Source organism: Lissotriton vulgaris, chromosome 6 (assembly GCF_964263255.1).
Source record: "Lissotriton vulgaris chromosome 6, aLisVul1.2, whole genome shotgun sequence".
In the NCBI taxonomy this organism is placed as follows: Eukaryota; Metazoa; Chordata; class Amphibia; order Caudata; family Salamandridae; genus Lissotriton; species Lissotriton vulgaris.
In genome coordinates, this window is record NC_141694.1 from 585,320,842 (window position 1) to 585,332,923 (window position 12,082).

The window sequence follows — 12,082 nt, forward strand, 5'->3', positions numbered from 1 at the left end:
CCAGTCAATAAGCAACTACAGAGGTTCACAAAGTCAAGAGAAGCCCCATGCCCGTGCTAACAGCCAATCAACACTCGCTTTCAAAATTGCGTTCTCGGTTTTAACTGCACTGCGACACAAATCAGTCACATAAGGCAATGTCTGGGTGTGCCATTTTCCCCTTTGGCCTTCTCCCTCTTCTGAAGGCTTGGGGTCTGGTTGCACCAAGAGGCAGATTACAGACAGGTCATGGAGTACAGGGGTTACATGGGAGCACCATGGTGGGTCTTGTAGCCTCCATGCTTCAGGAAGGCCTGGTGCAGGGGTGGAAGTAAGGGTGCAATCCTTACATTCTTCTCTCTATTATTCCCACCCAGTCTTGGATCTGGTCCCATGGTACGGACTTTGGTGCAGCATAATCTAATGGACAAGCAGCACAATATCGCCTCTTGCGCTGAAAGGTTGACACTTGTTAGTGGGTTAACTGCAAAGGAGGAAAACTCAAAATGACAATTCATCCGAGTGGCTAGAGAAGTTTAAGTATGCAGTTTAGTGATTATATTTCCCCTTGGATGCAAACACTGCAATTATTTTGGTGAACAAAAGAAAATTATTGTATTCTTCTGTGGCAGTTTTATGGCTTTATAGCATTTACTTAACTATGAGAGAACAACTTCACAAACCCACCACAAGACTCAGATTTTTTTTCTGAATGGTCAATTTGCTTGTAAGTGTAGATCACCAGATATTTTTGGCAATGAATAGCAGCGGTTTTGAGTCCTGTTGTGTAAAGTTAATGGAAGTGACCAACCAAAAGAACTAGCTTCAGAGCTAGTGCAGTGGGCGGCAGACATTTGGAGCAGGATAGATACTACTGGGCAGAGCAAAAAAGGGAGGAGGGCTGTGGCTATCTAACATACTGTTCAAATGAGGCTAGCCAAAGCAGTAACATGCTGGTCAATCAAGGTCAGGCTGACCCATCACAGCATGCAACGGCTGTGCCTGACGTAGAGTACATAGAATGCGGTTACGTCCCCACGCATGGTGAGAAGATGCAGTGGTCCTTTTCGGTTTAGCAGATAAATCGCGGACACAAAACATTCACTGGTCACAAAAGGCCAGCGTTAACTGAAATTGGAACAAAGAAAATATTCAAGTATTCTTTACTGGCCTAAAAGCTATCAGGATATAAGAAATGAACAGCACTGTGCACAGTTTTGTAGAAATTGCAAACTGGTGTCAGTTATTTTGACAAAGTGGAAGATAAAGCTAAGGAGATACTGTAGGCCTAACCATGGCAACGTCGCAGAGTGTGCAACCGCCTACCGCAGTTTTCCAAAATCCAGGTAAGAAAAACATTAAGTGAAAACAATGGCACAGAGTTTTCAATCCTCATTAGGTAGAAATTGATAGAAAGTCATTTGAAACACTGTTTTATTTCATTGGGTAATGAGGGCCAAACAAATGTGAACACTTACCAGAAGCTGAGCCGATCCCAGCTGAATTTGGCAGACGACACGAGTACACTGAAGCTGTGAATCGAAAGTAATGGCACTTTAAGGAGGATCACGTTTCGAAGTAGAAGCGCATAACTTTTAGTAGAAACAAGGAAAGCAGGAAAATAATGACAAATATATGGCTGCACTAAGGATTCCGGGCTGCTACACAGGGAATTTGGAAACTGCACAGACCAAGATCTCAGAGACCAAATTGAGATGAATACTTATTTTAATAATCTTCATAAAAGATTACTCTGTAGACAAAAGTCCAGCCCCTGAGAGAATATGTATGAACAGCCAAGTGGTTTGAGAAGTTAATGTTACCTGCTCTGGCCATTGCAAGAAAGAGCACAATTGATTCACCCTACTGTCAATGTTGTGAGTTAGAGAAAAGTCATATACAAAAGGAAGGGAGAGGGAGATATCTATTCAAGATGTGGTTCAAGGACACGAGGGAAGCAATTCCGCTGGTCCAGCAGTGGGAAAGAAGTGCAAAATATCAGGACCCTTTTAAAAGTGTGTTTAAGGCACATAACTCAGTGAGAGTAAGTCACATAAAGGAGAAAATAAATCATGTGAGTGAAAGAATGTCAAAACTGGCGTTAACAGTAGATAAAGAGTTATGACTGATTTGGGTTTACTTGTAACTATTTTATCGGAATACAGTTTTACAGAAGTTCTGGCAAATGAGCTCCTGAAGGCTTCATATATTAAAAATGAAGTGTTTGGTGAGCACGTATCATTACTTACGGCTATATGAAGACTGCTGAGGAGATTAAGGACAGTGGTACTTACACAAAAGTTTACATAGCGAGTGACAGTAGAGACCTAATTGGATGGGTTAATCAGGGTAGATTAGTGTCCGCACCAGGTACAGATAGCCCATCGATTCTGATGGGGCGGATGGATGAGTGTCATATTTTGAACTGTTTTGGAGAGGTTTTCTTTGTCAAAGTAGGTTGTAGCAAACGGTTTGAGCACACAATTTTGCAGAAAGGCGCCATCCTGTCAAACATAAGAAGGGAAATGTGAAACTCAATCTTAGGGGTGAGTCGAGGCAGCTTTTAGGTGATTTATGTGTGCAAGACATTATTAAGCCTGTTGATGTAGCACAGTTGATTTCCGCTGTCCTAAAGTGGGCAAAAGGAGGGGTGTCTAAATAAGATTGTGTGCAGGTTGGCGCTCACTCACCAAGAATATAGTTACTGAACATCATTCGATTTCCAAAATACAGGAAATGATAGGCATGCTGAGGGATGCCGGTTATTTTACAATAGAACTTAATGCAGCACTTCATCAAATGATACTTGAAGCCAATTCTCAACTCTTAACTACCTCTGTTACGCCATTTGGTGCTTATAAATATTTGCGTATACCATGCCGACCCACATTCGTGACTACTATTTTCCAAAGCTAATGTACAGATTTCAAAATCTCCAGCCAGTACAAGCTTTCCTGGACGATGGTTTGATTCATGCCTATAGTGTCGAGGAATACAACAGGATATTAACAGGAATTCACGGGGTGCTGAAAGATAGGGAGTATGACTGTGACAAAAGAGAACTGCAAGTTTTTGACATTCTGTGGAGCATTCAATTTGGAGGTTTGGTGGAAGCAGTAACTGAGGGACCCTGTACGATTTACAAAGATCAACTAAGATTGTTCATACAAATGAGTGCATATTATTTGGGACAAGTGCTAGAGTTAAATCCCACAATATATTTACTTGGCATGGAAAACCACAGGGGCCATTTGATAGCTTCTACATGTGAGGAGTACAAAGAAAAACATGCAGCAATTTTCGCTGCATGAAGTGTATAATCCTTTAAAAGCTCAATTTAGATCTAAATATTGCCCCATTTTTACAAGAACCACCATATCCGATCTATAAATATGCTCAACTTTAGTTGCAATCAGCAAGCAATAATCATATGTGGAATGGCAATCTGATTTCAGGAGTCAGATCCGTACGAGTTCTCTTCATAAAGTCAGGTTCGGGATTGTCTCATCATTAATCAGACTGATTTTAAACCTTACACCACATGTGGAGGAGCGAAGCATACTTTTAGAATGCAGCATCTGTATGACCATCTTCGGTCAGACAATGCATCTGTGCTTCTTAGAAGCACTACAGACAAATCGGTCTTTTCAAATAGATAGCATGGCCCACAAAACACCGACCTCACAAGTTCACCCAATATCAAGAGTTAAGCTATAGCATGTACATAGGTCCCACAGCATACAAAGATCCAAGTCTTAGTAAGACAACGCAAGAAGGACATCAAGTTGCACAATAAAAGACATTTAAGCTACAAAGTCTAACTGACGCCTGCTTGAAAATAGTTCCTCACCTTTTTGGAGGGTAGCCGAGATAACAGCAGCATTCTTCGGGCCATCATTCCTAAAAGCGAAGGCACAGTATGTTAAGCACTATTTAGTAAGATAACCTGAAAGAAGCAGTACATCATTCTTCACCCACTCGAGTCTCTACCTCACCGGAGCTGAAAAGTATAGCAAATCTTAACAGCCTGCAAGAGGAGAAGAGTTCCACGGTCCCTCCTGTAGCCCCACTTACGAAGCTCTCTTGCAAAAACACCAAGTCACTTTTAGCTGCCTGCAATATGATGCATGGGCGTCTGTCCAGCTCAGATTTATGAGTACATGATAGGTTTCTCATTATTGAACACTCGTTCTCAGTGAGGGCAAGTGTATCATCATCGCCAGAGGAGCCTGTAGAGGCAGCAGTCAGTGGTGACAAGGAACGAGGACCACAACATTTGACCAAAAAGCAGGAATGAGCACTGGTTAAGACATTGGCACTACAATCCATCAAGACACACAGGAACAACTGAAAGGTACTCTCAACCTGCAATTCGAAGTAAGATGAATTATGGGGAGCACTGAAACAGGTCAGACACCCTACTCAGTTGGACGAGGGCACAAAGGCTGGGGGAAAGGAATAGCAGAGTATCAAATGAAGGGGAGCTCAATGCTTACCAGATAAAAGAGCAGCACCTACAGGAGGTACCTCTGAAAAATGTAGCCTACAAGCTAAACATGAAAACTCAAGCTCAATTACTTTGCACACGCTGTGAACTAACTGGACCATAATAGCCTAATCGTGAAGGATGGAAAAGAGTATCTGGTGGTTTGACATGCCAAAAAACAGACAGGTCATAAAGCTCACCAGTCAATAAGCAACTACAGAGGTTCACAAAGTCAAGAGAAGCCCCATGCCCGTGCTAACAGCCAATCAACACTCGCTTTCAAAATTGCGTTCTCGGTTTTAACTGCACTGCGACACAAATCAGTCACATAAGGCAATGTCTGGGTGTGCCATTTTCCCCTTTGGCCTTCTCCCTCTTCTGAAGGCTTGGGGTCTGGTTGCACCAAGAGGCAGATTACAGACAGGTCATGGAGTACAGGGGTTACATGGGAGCACCATGGTGGGTCTTGTAGCCTCCATGCTTCAGGAAGGCCTGGTGCAGGGGTGGAAGTAAGGGTGCAATCCTTACATTCTTCTCTCTATTATTCCCACCCAGTCTTGGATCTGGTCCCATGGTACGGAATTTGGTGCAGCATAATCTAATGGACATGCAGCACAATATCGCCTCTTGCGCTGAAAGGTTGACACTTGTTAGTGGGTTAACTGCAAAGGAGAAAAACTCAAAATGACAATTCATCCGAGTGGCTAGAGAAGTTTAAGTATGCAGTTTAGTGATTATATTTCCCCTTGGATGCAAACACTGCAATTATTTTGGTGAACAAAAGAAAATTATTGTATTCTTCTGTGGCAGTTTTATGGCTTTATAGCATTTACTTAACTATGAGAGAACAACTTTACAAACCCACCACAAGACTCAGATTTTTTTTCTGAATGGTCAATTTGCTTGTAAGTGTAGATCACCAGATATTTTTGGCAATGAATAGCAGCGGTTTTGAGTCCTGTTGTGTAAAGTTAATGGAAGTGACCAACCAAAAGAACTAGCTTCAGAGCTAGTGCAGTGGGCGGCAGACATTTGGAGCAGGATAGACACTACCGGGCAGAGCAAAAAAGGGAGGAGGGCTGTGGCTATCTAACATACTGTTCAAATGAGGCTAGCCAAAGCAGTAACATGCTGGTCAATCAAGGTCAGGCTGACCCATCACAGCATGCAACGGCTGTGCCTGACGTAGAGTACATAGAATGCGGTTAGGTCCCCACGCATGGTGAGAAGATGCAGTGGTCCTTTTCGGTTTAGCAGATAAATCGCGGACACAAAACATTCACTGGTCACAAAAGGCCAGCGTTAACTGAAATTGGAACAAAGAAAATATTCAAGTATTCTTTACTGGCCTAAAAGCTATCAGGATATAAGAAATGAACAGCACTGTGCACAGTTTTGTAGAAATTGCAAACTGGTGTCAGTTATTTTGACAAAGTGGAAGATAAAGCTAAGGAGATACTGTAGGCCTAACCATGGCAACGTCGCAGAGTGTGCAACCGCCTACCGCAGTTTTCCAAAATCCAGGTAAGAAAAACATTAAGTGAAAACAATGGCACAGAGTTTTCAATCCTCATTAGGTAGAAATTGATAGAAAGTCATTTGAAACACTGTTTTATTTCATTGGGTAATGAGGGCCAAACAAATGTGAACACTTACCAGAAGCTGAGCCGATCCCAGCTGAATTTGGCAGACGACACGAGTACACTGAAGCTGTGAATCGAAAGAAATGGCACTTTAAGGAGGATCACGTTTCGAAGTAGAAGCGCATAACTTTTAGTAGAAACAAGGAAAGCAGGAAAATAATGACAAATATATGGCTGCACTAAGGATTCCGGGCTGCTACACAGTGAATTTGGAAACTGCACAGACCAAGATCTCAGAGACCAAATTGAGATGAATACTTATTTTAATAATCTTCATAAAAGATTACTCTGTAGACAAAAGTCCAGCCCCTGAGAGAATATGTATGAACAGCCAAGGGGTTTGAGAAGTTAATGTTACCTGCTCTGGCCATTGCAAGAAAGAGCACAATTGATTCACCCTACTGTCAATGTTGTGAGTTAGAGAAAAGTCATATACAAAAGGAAGGGAGAGGGAGATATCTATTCAAGATGTGGTTCAAGGACACGAGGGAAGCAATTCCGCTGGTCCAGCAGTGGGAAAGAAGTGCAAAATATCAGGACACTTTTAAAAGTGTGTTTAAGGCACATAACTCAGTGAGAGTAAGTCACATAAAGGAGAAAATAAATCATGTGAGTGAAAGAATGTCAAAACTGGCGTTAACAGTAGATAAAGAGTTATGACTGATTTGGGTTTACTTGTAACTATTTTATCGGAATACAGTTTTACAGAAGTTCCGGCAAATGAGCTCCTGAAGGCTTCATATATTAAAAATGAAGTGTTTGGTGAGCACGTATCATTACTTACGGCTATATGAAGACTGCTGAGGAGATTAAGGACAGTGGTACTTACACAAAAGTTTACATAGCGAGTGACAGTAGAGACCTAATTGGATGGGTTAATCAGGGTAGATTAGGGTCCGCACCAGGTACAGATAGCCCATCGATTCTGATGGGGCGGATGGATGAGTGTCATATTTTGAACTGTTTTGGAGAGGTTTTCTTTGTCAAAGTAGGTTGTAGCAAACGGTTTGAGCACACAATTTTGCAGTAAGGCGCCATCCTGTCAAACATAAGAAGGGAAATGTGAAACTCAATCTTAGGGGTGAGTCGAGGCAGCTTTTAGGTGATTTATGTGTGCAAGACATTATTAAGCCTGTTGATGTAGCACAGTTGATTTCCGCTGTCCTAAAGTGGGCAAAAGGAGGGGTGTCTAAATAAGATTGTGTGCAGGTTGGCGCTCACTCACCAAGAATATAGTTACTGAACATCATTCGATTTCCAAAATACAGGAAATGATAGGCATGCTGAGGGATGCCGGTTATTTTACAATAGAACTTAATGCAGCACTTCATCAAATGATACTTGAAGCCAATTCTTAACTACCTCTGTTACGCCATTTGGTGCTTATAAATATTTGCGTATACCATGCCGACCCACATTTGTGACTACTATTTTACAAAGCTAATGTACAGATTTCAAAATCTCCAGCCAGTACAAGCTTTCCTGGACGATGGTTTGATTCATGCCTATAGTGTCGAGGAATACAACAGGATATTAACAGGAATTCACGGGGTGCTGAAAGATAGGGAGTATGACTGTGACAAAAGAGAACTGCAAGTTTTTGACATTCTGTGGAGCATTCAATTTGGAGGTTTGGTGGAAGCAGTAACTGAGGGACCCTGTACGATTTACAAAGATCAACTAAGATTGTTCATACAAATGAGTGCATATTATTTGGGACAAGTGCTAGAGTTAAATCCCACAATATATTTACTTGGCATGGAAAACCACAGGGGCCATTTGATAGCTTCTACATGTGATGAGTACAAAGAAAAACATGCAGCAATTTTCGCTGCATGAAGTGTATAATCCTTTAAAAGCTCAATTTAGATCTAAATATTGCCCCATTTTTACAAGAACCACCATATCCGATCTATAAATATGCTCAACTTTAGTTGCAATCAGCAAGCAATAATCATATGTGGAATGGCAATCTGATTTCAGGAGTCAGATCCGTACGAGTTCTCTTCATAAAGTCAGGTTCGGGATTGTCTCATCATTAATCAGACTGATTTTAAACCTTACAACACATGTGGAGGAGCGAAGCATACTTTTAGAATGCAGCATCTGTAGGACCATCTTCGGTCAGACAATGCATCTGTGCTTCTTAGAAGCACTACAGACAAATCGGTCTTTTCAAATAGATAGCATGGCCCACAAAACACCGACCTCACAAGTTCACCCAATATCAAGAGTTAAGCTATAGCATGTACATAGGTCCCACAGCATACAAAGATCCAAGTCTTAGTAAGACAACGCAAGAAGGACATCAAGTTGCACAATAAAAGACATTTAAGCTACAAAGTCTAACTGACGCCTGCTTGAAAATAGTTCCTCACCTTTTTGGAGGGTAGCCGAGATAACAGCAGCATTCTTCGGGCCATCATTCCTAAAAGCGAAGGCACAGTATGTTAAGCACTATTTAGTAAGATAACCTGAAAGAAACAGTACATCATTCTTCACCCACTCGAGTCTCTACCTCACCGGAGCTGAAAAGTATAGCAAATCTTAACAGCCTGCAAGAGGAGAAGAGTTCCACGGTCCCTCCTTTAGCCCCACTTACGAAGCTCTCTTGCAAAAACACCAAGTCACTTTTAGCTGCCTGCAATATGAGGCATGGGCGTCTGTCCAGCTCAGATTTATGAGTACATGATAGGTTTCTCATTATTGAACACTCGTTCTCAGTGAGGGCAAGTGTATCATCATCGCCAGAGGAGCCTGTAGAGGCAGCAGTCAGTGGTGACAAGGAACGAGGACCACACCATTTGACCAAAAAGCAGGAATGAGCACTGGTTAAGACATTGGCACTACAATCCATCAAGACACACAGGAACAACTGAAAGGTACTCTCAACCTGCAATTCGAAGTAAGATGAATTATGGGGAGCACTGAAACACGTCAGACACACTACTCAGTTGGACGAGGGCACAAAGGCTGGGGGAAAGGAATAGCAGAGTATCAAATGAAGGGGAGCTGAATGCTTACCAGATAAAAGAGCAGCACCTACAGGAGGTACCTCTGAAAAATGTAGCCTACAAGCTAAACATGAAAACTCAAGCTCAATTACTTTGCACACGCTGTGAACTAACTGGACCCTAATAGCCTAATCGTGAAGGATGGAAAAGAGTATCTGGTGGTTTGACATGCCAAAAAATCAGACAGGTCATAAAGCTCACCAGTCAATAAGCAACTACAGAGGTTCACAAAGTCAAGAGAAGCCCCATGCCCGTGCTAACAGCCAATCAACACTCGCTTTCAAAATTGCGTTCTCGGTTTTAACTGCACTGCGACACAAATCAGTCACATAAGGCAATGTCTGGGTGTGCCATTTTCCCCTTTGGCCTTCTCCCTCTTCTGAAGGCTTGGGGTCTGGTTGCACCAAGAGGCAGATTACAGACAGGTCATGGAGTACAGGGGTTACATGGGAGCACCATGGTGGGTCTTGTAGCCTCCATGCTTCAGGAAGGCCTGGTGCAGGGGTGGAAGTAAGGGTGCAATCCTTACATTCTTCTCTCTATTATTCCCACCCAGTCTTGGATCTGGTCCCATGGTACGGACTTTGGTGCAGCATAATCTAATGGACATGCAGCACAATATCGCCTCTTGCGCTGAAAGGTTGACACTTGTTAGTGGGTTAACTGCAAAGGAGGAAAACTCAAAATGACAATTCATCTGAGTGGCTAGAGAAGTTTAAGTATGCAGTTTAGTGATTATATTTCCCCTTGGATGCAAACACTGCAATTATTTTGGTGAACAAAAGAAAATTATTGTATTCTTCTGTGGCAGTTTTATGGCTTTATAGCATTTACTTAACTATGAGAGAACAACTTTACAAACCCACCACAAGACTCAGATTTTTTTTCTGAATGGTCAATTTGCTTGTAAGTGTAGATCACCAGATATTTTTGGCAATGAATAGCAGCGGTTTTGAGTCCTGTTGTGTAAAGTTAATGGAAGTGACCAACCAAAAGAACTAGCTTCAGAGCTAGTGCAGTGGGCGGCAGACATTTGGAGCAGGATAGACACTACTGGGCAGAGCAAAAAAGGGCGGAGGGCTGTGGCTATCTAACATACTGTTCAAATGAGGCTAGCCAAAGCAGTAACATGCTGGTCAATCAAGGTCAGGCTGACCCATCACAGCATGCAACGGCTGTGCCTGACGTAGAGTACATAGAATGCGGTTACGTCCCCACGCATGGTGAGAAGATGCAGTGGTCCTTTTCGGTTTAGCAGATAAATCGCGGACACAAAACATTCACTGGTCACAAAAGGCCAGCGTTAACTGAAATTGGAACAAAGAAAATATTCAAGTATTCTTTACTGGCCTAAAAGCTATCAGGATATAAGAAATGAACAGCACTGTGCACAGTTTTGTAGAAATTGCAAACTGGTGTCAGTTATTTTGACAAAGTGGAAGATAAAACTAAGGAGATACTGTAGGCCTAACCATGGCAACGTCGCAGAGTGTGCAACCGCCTACCGCAGTTTTCCAAAATCCAGGTAAGAAAAACATTAAGTGAAAACAATGGCACAGAGTTTTCAATCCTCATTAGGTAGAAATTGATAGAAAGTCATTTGAAACACTGTTTTATTTCATTGGGTAATGAGGGCCAAACAAATGTGAACACTTACCAGAAGCTGAGCCGGTCCCAGCTGAATTTGGCAGACGACACGAGTACACTGAAGCTGTGAATCGAAAGAAATGGCACTTTAAGGAGGATCACGTTTCGAAGTAGAAGCGCATAACTTTTAGTAGAAACAAGGAAAGCAGGAAAATAATGACAAATATATGGCTGCACTAAGGATTCCGGGCTGCTACACAGTGAATTTGGAAACTGCACAGACCAAGATCTCAGAGACCAAATTGAGATGAATACTTATTTTAATAATCTTCATAAAAGATTACTCTGTAGACAAAAGTCCAGCCCCTGAGAGAATATGTATGAACAGCCAAGTGGTTTGAGAAGTTAATGTTACCTGCTCTGGCCATTGCAAGAAAGAGCACAATTGATTCACCCTACTGTCAATGTTGTGAGTTAGAGAAAAGTCATATACAAAAGGAAGGGAGAGGGAGATATCTATTCAAGATGTGGTTCAAGGACACGAGGGAAGCAATTCCGCTGGTCCAGCAGTGGGAAAGAAGTGCAAAATATCAGGACACTTTTAAAAGTGTGTTTAAGGCACATAACTCAGTGAGAGTAAGTCACATAAAGGAGAAAATAAATCATGTGAGTGAAAGAATGTCAAAACTGGCGTTAACAGTAGATAAAGAGTTATGACTGATTTGGGTTTACTTGTAACTATTTTATCGGAATACAGTTTTACAGAAGTTCCGGCAAATGAGCTCCTGAAGGCTTCATATATTAAAAATGAAGTGTTTGGTGAGCACGTATCATTACTTACGGCTATATGAAGACTGCTGAGGAGATTAAGGACAGTGGTACTTACACAAAAGTTTACATAGCGAGTGACAGTAGAGACCTAATTGGATGGGTTAATCAGGGTAGATTAGGGTCCGCACCAGGTACAGATAGCCCATCGATTCTGATGGGGCGGATGGATGAGTGTCATATTTTGAACTGTTTTGGAGAGGTTTTCTTTGTCAAAGTAGGTTGTAGCAAACGGTTTGAGCACACAATTTTGCAGAAAGGCGCCATCCTGTCAAACATAAGAAGGGAAATGTGAAACTCAATCTTAGGGGTGAGTCGAGGCAGCTTTTAGGTGATTTATGTGTGCAAGACATTATTAAGCCTGTTGATGTAGCACAGTTGATTTCCGCTGTCCTAAAGTGGGCAAAAGGAGGGGTGTCTAAATAAGATTGTGTGCAGGTTGGCGCTCACTCACCAAGAATATAGTTACTGAACATCATTCGATTTCCAAAATACAGGAAATGATAGGCATGCTGAGGGATGCCGGTTATTTTACAATAGAACTT

The 12,082-nt window shown here is 42.0% G+C and overlaps 4 non-coding genes across 4 annotated transcripts; all 4 read right to left on the reverse strand.

Moving 5' to 3' along the window:
* Positions 1 to 3,427: 3,427 nt before the first annotated feature.
* On the reverse strand, positions 3,428 to 3,495 carry LOC147707705 (small nucleolar RNA SNORD50). Its single transcript, XR_015296833.1, has one exon. It is a non-coding gene; the product is annotated as a small nucleolar RNA SNORD50 (small nucleolar RNA).
* Positions 3,496 to 4,117: 622 nt separating this feature from the next.
* Positions 4,118 to 4,203, reverse strand: LOC147707706 (small nucleolar RNA SNORD103/SNORD85). The gene has a single exon (XR_015296802.1). It is a non-coding gene; the product is annotated as a small nucleolar RNA SNORD103/SNORD85 (small nucleolar RNA).
* A 3,881-nt stretch (positions 4,204 to 8,084) lies between these two features.
* On the reverse strand, positions 8,085 to 8,152 carry LOC147707707 (small nucleolar RNA SNORD50). Its single transcript, XR_015296834.1, has one exon. It is a non-coding gene; the product is annotated as a small nucleolar RNA SNORD50 (small nucleolar RNA).
* Positions 8,153 to 8,774: 622 nt separating this feature from the next.
* LOC147707708 (small nucleolar RNA SNORD103/SNORD85) lies at positions 8,775 to 8,860 on the reverse strand. Its single transcript, XR_015296803.1, has one exon. It is a non-coding gene; the product is annotated as a small nucleolar RNA SNORD103/SNORD85 (small nucleolar RNA).
* Positions 8,861 to 12,082: the final 3,222 nt, after the last annotated feature.